Below are 13,027 nucleotides of genomic sequence, written 5' to 3' on the forward strand. Positions count from 1 at the left end.
GGGAGGCTCCCCCACAACTTTAAACATCAAAAAAAATCTCTGTTTTCAGATCAGGAATTGCTGCCTTCGAGCTGCTGCCTCTGCTCCTCTGCGAGCTTGCATCCTTGTGGACTCAAGGTGGTGAAGGGTGGGTTCTCCTGCGACTCCTTGCACTGTGAAGGTCAGGAGGTCTCTTCAATATTCAATCTGCTGCTGCTGCTTCTGCACATTCAGACCTGCAACCGTAAGTTACAGCTGTTCTCTTATTCCCTTTGCTTAACCCTAGCTTACAGCCCTTCTCTCTTAAGCCCTAAAACTCCTAAACTCTGCCCAGCCCTAACCAACCATCCAAACCTCTCCAAACTTCAACCGAACCCTTTCCCCCACCACTGTGACACTCGGCCAGAATCCCTTGGCCTGTCTCCCCTTAGAAACCCTAGATCCCTTTATTCCCTTCATTCCCAAAACCCAAAACCCTAACCCTAATAATTCTGAAACCTTATTTCCTATTCAAGCCTAAGTAAAACCTATACCAATAGACCCCTAAAAACCTGCATACCATTACCTAATAAAACCCTAACTCAATCTCCAATTTCTAACCCTAATTTTTGCCCTAATTACCCTAATCTGTCCATTCGGCCAACCTATTACACAACCTGGTCCTAAGTGAGACTTATTTCACCTAGGCTACATCAAATTGGTATCAAAGCTATGGAAGGACAAGGCAACCCTGTTGTTGATCCACCACGGCCACCCCCACCTGATCCAATGGCTGCAATTCTCGACATGCTCCATAAGATCAGTGATTGGTTACAGATTGTTGAGCAAAGGCCAGCTGTGCCTATTGTAAACAACCCTCTATATGTAGAGGAGGATCGATTACAAGTACATTCTGAAGTTCATGGAACTCTGGGAAGGGATGAACATCACAGAGATCATCCTAGACGTCACAGGGACCACAGAGATCAGTCTAGACATGAACGAGGTTACAGGGATCGACGTAGGTATGACAGAGATGACTACAGAGAAGACAGGGACAGAACTATTGAAGCACCTCGAAGACCTAACTTTGAGGAATACTTGAGATCCTACTTCACTGGAGATGAAGGCCATAACAGGAGATTTGATACACAAAAGGTCAAGCTCGAACTGAAAGAGTATGATGGGCATGGTGATCCACAAAAATTCTATGACTGGCTTGCTGCCCTAGATGACTATTTTGACTAGTATGACTTGCCTGAAGACCGAAAGATGAGACTGGCACGTACTAAATTAATTGGCTCTGCTCGAGAATGGTGGCGTAAGACAGAGAGGGGCATGGAATGTGAAGGCAAAGCACCTACCAACTAGGAGGATATGAAGTATGATCTGAAAGAGAAGTACTTACCAAGACACTATACAGCTCAGATGCAAGATCAATTCAACTCCCTTCGTCAAGGGAACATGACTGTATCCAAGTACATGCAAAAGTTCAATTCTCTCTCATCTCGTACTGACACCATAGAAAGTGCTACTCAGATGTTATCTCGATTTCAGTTGGGATTGAGATCTGATATCATTAGAGCTATTGGCGTTGTGGATATTCTGGACATCAAGGACTGCTTTGAGAAGGCATTGAAGGCTGAAGACCCATTGAGCACCACTAGAAGGTTTGGCTCCACTGCTGTCGACACCAGAAAATCTTTTCCAGCATCCAAACCAACTAATGGTTACAATAGAGGTAATAACACCACTGCTGGTTCTACACAAACAGCCCCCTACTCTGGCAGCTCTTCACGTGTGGACAAGGGCAAAGCCCCAATGACCACTAGTGAGTCAAATACTTGTTATCGCTGTAATGAAAAGGGACATTATGCTAAGGACTGCCCACAAAGACAAAGACCAATCAATGTAGCTGACAAGGAAGAAGACAGCCCTGACGAATTTGATGAACAAGGTATTTATGCATTACCCCCTGATGATGATAATGATGGTGCTGCTTATTTTGACGACTTGGGTGATGAACTTGAAGATACCCGAGGTGTACAAGTAGTAGCACGTATATTGAGTGCTGAATCTAAAGGTGAAAATTGGCGACGTAGTTGCATCTTCTATACCCGCTTACGAGCAGGTGACCGCACTGCCCAAATAATTGTTGAAAGTGGTAGCTGCGTTAATGTTGTGTCTGAAGATCTTGTGAAGAAGGCAAATCTGAAATTTGAGAAGCACCCGATGCCCTACAAAGTCTCCTTATTGAATGGGAATAAGCTTGATGTGAACAAACGATGCTATGTTCCCTTACAAGCCCAAAAATATTCAGAGGAAATTTGGTGTGATATCATTCCGATGAGAATGACTGATGTTCTACTAGGGAGACCGTGGCTTTATGACAATGACGTTGCTCTCCTAGGAAGAAAAAATCTGTGTATTTCAACATAAAGGAGAAGAAATCAGGTGGTACCCACTTAATTTGCCTGCAGAAATACGGAAACGCCGTGTCATGCGCACTAATCAAAAGGGGACAGAATCTGAAAATAAATTGCTAGCTGTTCCGCAAAGGGAATTTGAACAAACCAGCCATGATACAGGTCTGGTTCTTGCCTTGGTGACTCAAGAGGTTGCTGCCCCATCCGAACAGAAGTTTACATAGCCCATCAAGGAATTACTGCAGGATTTTTCAGATGTAATACCCGAAGAACTGCCCAATGAGCTACCTCCACTCAGAGACATTCAACATGCCATCGACTTGGTACCTGGTGCTATGCTACCAATTCTGCCCGCCTATAGGATGAGTCCCTCCGAGCATGAAGAGCTTAATAAACAAGTTGGAGAGCTTCTCAAGAACGGGTTTATTGAAGAAAGCATAAGCCCTTGTGGTGTTCCAGGATGGTTCGTGGTGCATGTGTGTGGACAGCCGACCTATCAACAAGATCACCATCAAGTATTGGTTCCCAATTCCTCGGCTTGATGATATGCTAGACATGCTGTCCGGTTCTAAAATCTTCTCCAAGATTGACCTTCGCAGTGGATATCATCAAATTCGCATCCGGCCTGGAGACGAGTGGAAGACAGCCTTCAAGACCAACAATGGACTATTCGAGTGGAAGGTCATGCCCTTTGGCCTGAAGAATGCACCTAGCACCTTCATGAGAGTCATGACCCAGGTACTTCGTCCCTTCATCGATAAATTTCTTGTTGTTTATTTTGATGATATTTTGGTGTACAGTAAAGACCCAGATGAGCACATAGACAACCTGAAACAAATTCTCAGAGTACTCCAGCAAGAGAAGTTGTTTATCAATTTAAAGAAATGTTCCTTCATGCTGCCCAAGGTTGTTTTCCTTGGTTTTATAATTTCTTCAAAGGGTGTTGAAGCTGATCCGGAAAAGGTCCGAAGCGTTGTTGAATGGCCTACTCCGAAGACATTTACTGAAGTGCGAAGCTTCCACGGTTTGGCTTCTTTTTACAGGCGATTCATTCGCAATTTCAGTGCCATCATGGCACCCATAACCGAATGCACCAAACAGAACAAGGGTCCGTTCGCATGGACAGCAGCCGCTCAAAAGGCCTTCCAAGTGATTAAGAAGAAGATGACTGAAGCTCCGGTGCTACGCCCGCCCAACTTTGACCATATTTTCGAAGTTGCTACTGATGCTTCCCATGTTGGTCTAGGCGGAGTTCTTATTCAGAATGGGCACCCTATTGCATTCTACAGTGAGAAACTCAATGATGCCAAGACTCGGTACTCTACTTATGATATAGAGCTTTATGCTGTTGTTCAGGTCTTGCGGCATTGGAGACACTACCTTATTGGCAAAGAGTTCGTCCTGTACACTGATCATGAGGCACTCAAGCACCTCCACTCACAGAAGTCCATTAGCACCAGGCATGCTAAATGGGTTGCATACTTACAGGATTTCAACTTTGCCCTCAAATACAAGTCAGGAAAGGAAAATACAGTGGCTAATGCACTGAGTAGAAAAGTCCTGACCTTGAACACTTTCTCAGCCCATGCACTTAGCGTCGAGCAAATCAGAGATGAGTATGCTAGTGACAAGGACTTTCAAGTCCTATATGCTGATTTGAAGCAGGGTGGACAGCACCCTAAGTACTCATTACATGATGGTTACTTGTTCTTAGGAACCCGGCTGTGCATTCCCGATTCGTCCTTACGACACCACATTATCCGGGAGTTACATGGAGGAGGTTTAGGAGGACACTTCGGGAAAGATAAAACCATCTTACAGGTGACTGATCGGTACTATTGGCCTCACTTGGCCAAGGATGTAGAGCATGTAATCAAGCAGTGCCGAGTTTACCAGCTAGCTAAAGGTACCAAGCAAAACACGGGCCTATATTCGCCATTGCCGATCCCTCACCAGCCATGCGTTGATCTCAGTATGGATTTCGTACTTGGTCTCCCCCCTACTAAAGAAAGATTTGACTCCATCATGGTGGTAATTGACAGATTCACCAAGATGGCTCACTTCATTCCTTGTCGAAGAACACTTGATGCTTCCCACATTGCCAAGCTATTCTTCAAGGAGATTGTGCGTATTCATGGGTTACCCAGTACCATCGTATCCGATCGTGATGTGAAGTTTATGAGTTATTTTTTGAAGACTCTATGGCTGAAGACAAACACCAAGCTTTTGCTCTCTACTGCATTCCATCCCCAGACTGACGAACAGACAGAGGTAGTCAACAGGAGCCTTGGTAATTTGCTACGGTGTTTGGTCCGAGATTATGAGAAGACGTGGCCCTCTATCCTTGACATTGCTGAGTTTGCATACAACAGCTCCGTGAACAGGACCACCGGTTGTACTCCTTTCGAGATTCTCCTTGGGATACAACCCCGCCGGCCGGTTGATCTCATTCCCTTACCCCCTCAAGCTCGGGTAAGTGTTGAAGCCGATGAATTCATCCGCCATATCACCGAAGTGCATGCAAATGTTCGCCGCAAAATGGCACTCAGTTATGATCACTACAAGTCCACTGCCGACAAGCATCGCCTGTTCGTTGAGTTCAAGCCCGGAGACATGGTCATGGTACGGGTAAATCTAGCGAGACACCAACCGGGTGTCAACAGTAAGCTCCATCCCAAGAAGATGGGTCCATACAAGGTGCTGAAACGTATTGGACCTAATGCTTATCTTCTAGAGTTGCCTGATGATATGGGCATAAGCAATGTTTTCAAAGTGGCTGATCTATACTTGTACACGGGGCATCATTCAGATGATGGCAATTCAGAGCACATGTTGCGGCTGCCCCAACTAAAGCCACCTCCGGAAGATGTGATTGAAGAAGTTCTAGACGATATGCACAAGACGACTCGTCAAGGTGCCGGTTACCACTCTTTCCTTGTCAAGTGGAAAGGTCACACACGTCAGGACAGCACTTAGATACATGCTGATGATTTCAAGAGGCTCGATCCGGAGTTATATGATCACAACATGGCATTCACCCATTCATCGGAGATGAATGTTTCTAACCCGGGGAGAGCTGATGCAGATCCAAGTTCACGTAGGAAGAAGAAGAGCAGCCTTTGAGCAGCCTTTGATTTGCGTTGGAGCCTTTTTACTTTTTAGTTCTCCCTCCACGATTTTAGAGGGATAAGTATTTAGTTGTGTTAGTTGTTCAAACTTATACTCCTATTTAGAGTATAAGTCTATGATGTGTTATGTTTGTGATAAGGATTCAGATTAGGAATTCCCACTCCTAATCTGACTAGGATTGCTTTTAAGTTGCTTATTTGTAAAGCCTTTTGGCCACCCCCTTTTATTATAAATAGCCAATTCGTGGGAGGCTCCCCCACAACTTTAAACATCAAAAAAAATCTCTGTTTTCAGATCAGGAATTGCTGCCTTCGAGCTGCTGCCTCTGCTCCTCTGCGAGCTTGCATCCTTGTGGACTCAAGGTGGTGAAGGGTGGGTTCTCCTGCGCCTCCTTGCACTGTGAAGGTCAGGAGGTCTCTTCAATATTCAATCTGCTGCTGCTGCTTCTGCTTCTGCACATTCAGACCTGCAACCGTAAGTTACAGCTGTTCTCTTATTCCCTTTGCTTAACCCTAGCTTACAGCCCTTCTCTCTTAAGCCCTAAAACTCCTAAACTCTGCCCAGCCCTAACCAACCATCCAAACCTCTCCAAACTTCAACCGAACCCTTTCCCCCACCACTGTGACACTCGGCCAGAATCCCTTGGCCTGTCTCCCCTTAGAAACCCTAGATCCCTTTATTTCCTTCATTCCCAAAACCCAAAACCCTAACCCTAATAAATTTGAAACCTTATTTCCTATTCAAGCCTAAGTAAAACCTATACCAATAGACCCCTAAAAACCTGCATACCATTACCTAATAAAACCCTAACTCAATCTCCAATTCCTAACCCTAATTTTTGCCCTAATTACCCTAATCTGTCCATTCGGCCAACCTATTACACAACCTGGTCCTAAGTGAGACTTATTTCACCTAGGCTACATCAATTAGTTGAATGCAATGCCTTGAATCTTCTTATCTAGCTTTGTGGATCTAATCATATTAGTTGCTAGATTTGTTTCCTACAGCTTATGGTGATTATTCATTTGATTTATGGTGATATATTGCTGGTGGTAAATTCTATTATTTACTTCTCATGCTGAATGTAAAATTGTGTAAATTCCAGCCCTTATCCTAAGTCCATATTAGGGTGTTACAACCTGTGGTCCTGTCCAATTGCGTGATACCTTAGCTCCTAGGGTTTATCCTGCACCAACCTGGTATCAGAGCATGGTCTAGAAGCCTAGCTTTCTTTTATTTCATTCTAGGAACAAAGTGTCTTAGGATCTCCCATGTCTTCCCGTGCATGACCACTCACAGTGGTAGGTAATATCAACCTATGGATCCACCTCCCAACTTTGAAGCACTAGTTAGGGAAATTCAAGCCGAGCTGCGTGCGAGCAGAGATGCTCGAAAAACTCAAGCCGATAACCTCCATACCCTCGAGCAGAACCTCCATACCCTTACCGAGAGGCTTACTATTGTGAAAACATCAGTCCCACGCACCGACAAGCAGCCAAACCACAATGAACATGATGATGCCTACTCTGAGGCTGATGACAGAATAGAGGTTCTTGTCCTAGGAAATGGTCGTGGTAGAGGTAGGGGTAGAGGTAGGGGTAGAGGTCATGCTCCCTGTGGGCATCATGCTCACAGAAACTATACCCCACACAGGGATAATGAAGACTTTGAGCCATATGATAGAGGATTTGATGCCAGGAGACTGGTGAAGGTAGATGTACCCTCCTACGATGGCCAGACCGATGCCAAAGTCCTGCTTGACTGGATCAGGCAAATGGACTGGTACTTTGATTTTTATGGTATGTTCGAAGAGGTCTGTTTCAGGTTTGCTAAGATGAAGTTAACTGGAGCCGCACAGGACTTTTGGACTGAACTTGAGTACCAGGAACATGATCAAGGTCTGGAGCCAGTGTCTACTTGGGCTGAGATGCAGGAAAGGCTCAAAGGGGAGTTCTTGTCTATCACCTATAGGCTGCAACTCCTAAATGGCATAAATTCCTTGAAGCAAGGTAAGCTGTCTGTGACGGGGTACATGGCTAAATTCAATGAATTAAAGATTAGGAGTCGTACCCATAAGGATCGGGTGCAGATATTGTCTAGGTTCTTGACTGGACTCAATTCCGATATCCAGTTACACGTGGCACCCCACCTGGTGCGTGATGTTCCCCAGGCCTTTAGAACAGCTTTAGAGATTGAAAAGTCCATGAGATCCTTTCCCCTGAAGAAGAGTTTCTCGACTGGAGACTCGAGCTTTAGAAGACCTCCACAGTCTTCCACAAACCCCTCTAAGCTTTCCAATAACCCACCAAGACAGTTTGACAGCAAAGACAAGGGTATCTTGGGAGTAAAACCATCAGCAGGTAGTCAAATGCGATGTTTTAAATGTCAAGGTATTGGACACGTTGCTAGAGAGTGCCCCAACCAAAATCTCTATGTGGGGAATCCTGAGAGGATTATGATCAGGATGGTGAATATGACGATTATAATCCCAATGAGTTCATTTCTAATGAGAAGGTCAATGAAGAGACCGACACCTCCAGGTTAGGAGTTGTGCGACGCATGGTCTCACAGACCCTACCCGACGATGAGCTTGAGGTAGTTAACATCTCTCGTCTGGGTGTCGTGCGGTGCATGGTATCACAATCCAAGGGCAACGATGACTGGCGGCGAACCAATATTTTCATTACCTATACTTGCCACCAGGGTAAAAACTACCGTGTTGCCATCGACAGTGGGAGCTGCATGAATGTGGTTGCCCAAAATGTTGTGGCCAGAATGGGGCTTAAACCTGAGGCTCACCCAAAGCCTTATAAGGTTGCGTGGGTTGATCAGTCCACTATTCCCGTTACATTGAGGTGTTTAGTCCCCTTACACTTTGTGGGCTATGAGGACAAAGTATGGTGTGATGTCCTAGACATGGATGTCGCCTATCATCCTAGGGAAACCTTGGCTATATGATAGAGATGTAACTAATTATGGAAGGTCTAACACCTGTGTGTTCGAATTCAACGGGAAGAAAATTCGATTGATCCCTAGTGCCCCTAAGGAGGTAAGAGCTCCAGAGAATAAAGGTAGTACTTCCAAACAAACCCCCAAGAAAACACTCAGCATCTTAAGTCAGAAGCAATTTGAAAATAAGTGTAAAGAATCCGAGGTTGTCTATGCTTTGGCTACCATACAGAGTAATACTGATTTATCACGCCTACTTACTGAGGCGCCTAAAGAAGTACAACCTCTGCTGAGGAAATTTGAGCAGTTGTTCCCTGAGGAGTTACCAGACGAGTTACCACCTATACGTGACATTTAGCACGCTATCGATCTAGTGCCAGGCTCCTCTCTGCCAAATTTACCTCACTACCATATGAACCCCAAGGAGCATGCCGAACTGAAAAGGCAAGTAGATGAGCTGCTCCAAAAGGGCTTCATTCAAGAGAGTCTTAGCCTATATGCAGTACACGCCTTGCTCATGCCAAAGAAAGATGGTACGTAGCGTATGTGTGTGGATAGTAGGGCCAATAATAAAATTACTGTTAAGTATAGGTTTCCCATACCTAGGCTTGACGACATGCTTGACATGATGGCTAGCGCTACAATCTTTTCCAAGATTGACTTGAAAAGTGGGTACCACCAAATAAGGCTTAAACCGGGGGATGAATGGAAAACTGCCTTTAAAACAAAGGACGGCCTTTATGAATGTCTAGTCATGCCATTTGGTCTATCAAACGCCCCAGTACCTTCATGAGGATCATGACAGAGGTGTTGAGACCATTCATGGGGAAATTCCTTGTGGTCTACTTCGATGATATTCTCATCTACAGTAAGACCAAAGATGCCCACCTTGATCACCTGAGTCAGGTTTTCCAAACACTTTTGAAAGAAAAGCTTTATGCTAATCTTAAGAAATGTACCTTCTTGAGTGACCAGGTGATCTTTTTGGGTTTTTTCGTATCAGCAAAAGGCGTATCAGCCGACCCCGAGAAAGTTAAGGCGATAGTAGAGTGGCCTGAACCAACAAACATTCATGAGGTGCGAAGTTTCCATGGTTTTGCCACTTTCTATAGGCGGTTCATTTACAGGTTTAGCTCCATCATGGCTCCCATTACAGATTGCATCAGAAAAGGGGAGTTCAAGTGGACTAAGAGTGCTTCATTAGCCTTCCAAGAGATTAGGAAATCAATGACAGAATCCCCAGTCCTACACTAACCTGATTTCTCCAAGGTTTTTTAAGTAGCCTATGGTGCTTCAGGGGTTGGGATAGGAGGTGTCCTTAGTCAAGAAGCACACCCCGTTGCTTACTTCAGTGAGAAGCTGAATGAAGCCAAGTAACGATACTCGATGTACGATAAGGAATTCTATGCGGCAGTCTAGGCTTTATGCTATTGGCGACACTATTTACTACCACAGGAATTCATCCTATTCTCCGATCATCAGGCCCTACAATATTTGAGCCCCCCAAAGAAACTAAACCCCAGACATGCCAAGTGGGTTGAATTTCTGCAGGAGTATACTTTTGTACTTAAACACAAGCCTGGGGTGGAGAACAAAGCCGTCGATACCCTGAGTCGAGTCAATGCTTTGTTAAAGCTTTATAGTGCATCTGGTCGAGTGAAGTCCCTCCTGCATAGTCTGAGTGTGCAAGTTGTTGGTTTTGATCGGATGAAGGACCAGTACCTACTTGTCCTGATTTTAGAGGAGTCTTTACTTCCCTCAGCGGGGACCCACGCCTCATTCTGATTATATCCTGAGGGATGGGTTCCTATTAAAAGGGAGCCGCCTTTGCATTCCCAGGATCTCACGGAGGGATCACCTGATCTGGGAATTGCATAGCGGGGGAGCTGCTGGCCATTTTGGTCAAGACAAGACCATTCCCCTTGTTGAGGACCGATTCTATTGGCCTGGCATACAGAGAGATATAGCAAGAGTTGTTCGCCAGTGTCGTGCTTGTCAGACTGCGAAGCAACAGAAGTAGAACACGGGCCTATACACTCCTTTGCCTGTGCTACATGCCCCATGGTAGGACCTTAGCATGGATTTCGTGCTCAGTCTGCCCAAGACTGTGAGAGGCAATAACTCGATCTTTGTGGTCGTAGATCGATTCTCAAAGATGGCCCATTTCATTCCATGCTCGAAGACATCTGATGCTTTTGCGGTAGCAAGATTATTCTTTCATAATGTCTTCAAATATCATGGACTCCCTCTCACTATAGTGTCTGACAGAGATGTAAAGTTCACTAGCCACTTTTGGCGAACCCTGTGGCACATGTTAGGTGCTAAACTCCGGTTTTCGTCTACATTCCACCCTCAGACTGATGGTCAGACTGAGGTTGTCAATAGGAGTCTTGGTAACCTTCTTCGATGTCTCGTTGGTAAGAGTCTAGGTACTTGCGATCGTGTTCTATCTCATGCTGAGTTTGCCTATAACATGTCCAAGAACCAGTCGACTGGTTTGTCTCCCTTTGAGATATGCTTAGGTATACAGCTTAAAGCACCCTTAAAGTACCCATAGATCTTACCCCTGCATTGGTCAGTTCTAAAGTTAGTGAGTCAACCAAGTCTTTTGCACAACGCTTACATGATTTGCATACAAAGATAAGACAATGGATTGCTTCTAGCAATGATCAGTATAAATCTTATGCAGATGTTCACCATCGGCTGCAAGAGTTCAAAGCAGGCGACATGGTAATGGTTCGGATCCATCCCGCTAGGTTTGTTAGAGGAAGAGCGAGCAAGCTTCATACTCGTGGGGCACGCCCATTCAAGGTAATCAAAAGGATTGTTGCCAGTGCATATGAGATTGATTTGCTAGCTGATATGGAGATTAGTAATATATTCAATGTTGAAGACCTTACTCCCTATCAACTTCCCTTTTTCTTTTGTATTGCAACTTCACGATTATCATATGTTAACTTCTTAATTTTCCATATATAGAAATAGAAAGAGATAACTAGAAAAAATGTCCCTTATGTCAGAGAAAAAGAATGAATTGATCTTGTAGGATTATTCCCAAGAAATACTTCGCTTTCTTCCTGAAGCAAATGATAATCTGCTTCTCATGTTCCATGAATAGCCAAGACATTGAGGATTATGTAGTGTCTATATTTATCTGACCGAGGGGTATTTCCATGGGTTTGCCTTGGTATCATGTTCAAACCGTGAATGATCCTTGTCGCTTGCTTTATGTTCATATAATGCATACACCTCTAGTTTCTGGTTAGGCTAGTTCAACCGCTCTTTATGAATTAGCAGTTTTGATCCCCCTGACCTCTATATCTTGTATATCTAGATCTAGATCAATTAAGATATAAGATTAAATAACTCAAATGCTTCTATTTCGGTTGTGGGTTGGTCATACCAACAACCGAAATGGAAACCAAACATTTCATAGTTTAAAATGCTGAATCTCATATCAATCATCATTCACATAATCGATCCCCTTCAACTGTACAAGAATATGTGGAGTTCAGCATGTCTGGAAGCATGGTAGAATTTTTTTTTTGCAAATATTAGTACTAGTATTCGATATTGGGTCCAGTGTTGCTGTGTTGCAAGACACTTACAAACTGTTTGAGTTCCTTGGGCTGTAACAGAAATTGAAGTGACCAGAAAACTTAACTTCCATCTATCCAAATTTAGTCCATAAAAATTAAGCCTATCAACATCTAACTAGGAACCCCAATGAAGCACCACCTTTCCTCTATCCCAATCTGGAAAATCTATAAAGAAAGAACCTTACACGCCAAAAACATCTCTCTCCTAACAAAACCACCTACCCTGAACTCCAATTCGATGTAACCCAATCATATTAACCTGTTACCATCTCTGACTGACCCTTAAAAGTCAAAGCCCAAAAATTCACAATGCAAACATATATGCAGCACCAAGATTCCCATTCCACTATCCCAAAAGTTTGACCACAATGGGCAAACTCAAGCTTGAAGAATAGATAAGAACAACAACAACATATAATAAAATAAAAGCTTAATTAGAGACAACAAAAGAAATCAATATGGGAAGAAGACGCATACTTACCGAAGACCAGAAAAAAAAAACAGAATTGTTCGCAACGACAAGAACAGGACCTCCTGCTCGGAATTCCGATACTCAGAAACTAAAACCAGTTTCTACGCCACCAGGTCCTCCAATTTTCGCATTAATAGGAAAACCACAAGACTTCAGAGACACGGCATGCAACAGAGAATCTTCATTTGTAAGGAAGCAAATGGAGTAATTGATTTAAGTATCGTCATTCCTAAGGAAGCAAATGGAGTAATTGGTTGTAAGGGCACCCGAAAACCATTCTCCTTACCAGGGATCTCCAACTGAGATCTGGGGATTCAACTTCTTCCTTTTATTATAGTTGCTCGAATTGGGATTCTGGGTTTCGTTGACTCAATACAGCTCAGTCGGCACACCAAAAAAAAACTCAACTCAGGCTTTAATTGCTCGAATTGGGATTCTGGGTTCGTTGAGTCAATACAACGCAGTCGGCACCCCCAAAAAAAATATCAATTCAG

General features: G+C 44.1%; 1 protein-coding gene across 1 annotated transcript in view; it reads right to left on the minus strand.

The window, feature by feature from the left end:
- The window catches only part of LOC122652968 (ELMO domain-containing protein A-like), a 115,537-nt gene extending 102,784 nt beyond the window's left edge, over window positions 1-12,753 (minus strand). Inside the window, exon 1 of the mRNA XM_043846855.1 lies at window positions 12,543-12,753. The gene's annotated coding sequence lies outside the window, so the exon portion shown is untranslated. The remainder of the gene's footprint in view (window positions 1-12,542) is intronic.
- Between the last annotated feature and the right edge of the window lie 274 nt (window positions 12,754-13,027).

Source organism: Telopea speciosissima, chromosome 2 (assembly GCF_018873765.1).
Source record: "Telopea speciosissima isolate NSW1024214 ecotype Mountain lineage chromosome 2, Tspe_v1, whole genome shotgun sequence".
Taxonomy (NCBI): domain Eukaryota; kingdom Viridiplantae; phylum Streptophyta; class Magnoliopsida; order Proteales; family Proteaceae; genus Telopea; species Telopea speciosissima.